Consider the following 1,371-nt stretch of genomic DNA (forward strand, 5'->3'; position numbering starts at 1 on the left):
ATATATATATATATATATATACGACAGGCTTCTTTCAGTTTCCGTTTACCAAATCCACTCACAGGGTTTTGGTCGGCCCGAGGCTATAGTAGAAGACACTTGCCCAGGGTGCCACGCAGTGGGACTGAACCCGGAACCATGTGGTTGGGAAGCAAGCTTCTTACCACACAGCCACGCCTGCGCCGATGTATATATTATGATACGATATAGGAAAAATGGAATATTAATTCGTATTTCGAATACTGTGTGTTATTTAAGATTTAGTACGTTTCATTCATCTACATCTTTATAAATTTAATGAATTATCATCTGAAATAATAGTTCAATATTTTTTTAAACTTTACATAGCAATGGAGTCACATTAAAGAAGGCAGCAACTCAGCTAAACATGTCTGTTGTTGATTTCCAGAATGCTTCCTATCAGTTTCAAGAGAAAAGTAGATACAAATCATTTTGTAGGTCATACAGACCTCGCACCACAACTCTGCAAAATAACCGTATGATTCATCGTTTTTATATTGCATTCACATTTACGGCTTGCAGTACCATACGGAAACTGCTGCTAGCATCAGTAAAATGTTACACTAACACAAGACCTCGACTGCAAAGCGACAAAACTTCTAATAGCAAGACGTCAAGTGATTATCCACAGAAATGAAGACCACATGGCTCAGAGGTTAGAGCGTCGGGCTCACAATAGTGAGGTAGTGAGTTCGATTCCCGGACCGGGGTGTGTTGTGTTCTTGAGCAACACACTTTATTTCAGGTTGTTCCAGTTCACTCAGCTGTAGAAATGAGTTGCAATGTCACTGGTGCCAAGCTGTATCGGTCTTTGCCTTTCTCTTGGATAACATCGGTGGCGTGAAGAGGGGAGCCTGGTATGCATGGACGACTGCTGGTCCTCCATTAAACCTCGGAGGACAACTTTCTAGGGGTAATCCCAAATGGTTCTATTTGACTAATGAGATAGAAATAAGTGAAAAAGAACCAGTGTGTATGTTTATTATTAGCATAATGACCCATCCGATATATAACAATATTAACTGACATTAACTTCTGCAATAATAACTTTACTGATTTCAGAAAGCCAGCCGTCTTATCTATTATTCTGGTGAATACACAAGTTAGACAGTTTTTATTCTATCCCTTCAAAAGCGGGATAGAGAGACGGTTGTGAAGTCTTTCGCTGGTGAAGAAAATACAACCCAACATAGGTTAGTAGTTAGTGACTTCAGATTTAGAGCTAGACGGTCTCAGAGTAAACAAACCTGTCTGGAAAAGGAAGATATGAATGTTTAAAGATCCGTCGGACTCCCATACGTTTAGAGAATTACTAACTGAAGCATTTGAGGAGGAGGAGGAGGAGGAGGA

This window comes from Octopus bimaculoides, chromosome 17 (assembly GCF_001194135.2).
Source record: "Octopus bimaculoides isolate UCB-OBI-ISO-001 chromosome 17, ASM119413v2, whole genome shotgun sequence".
Classification (NCBI taxonomy): Eukaryota; Metazoa; Mollusca; class Cephalopoda; order Octopoda; family Octopodidae; genus Octopus; species Octopus bimaculoides.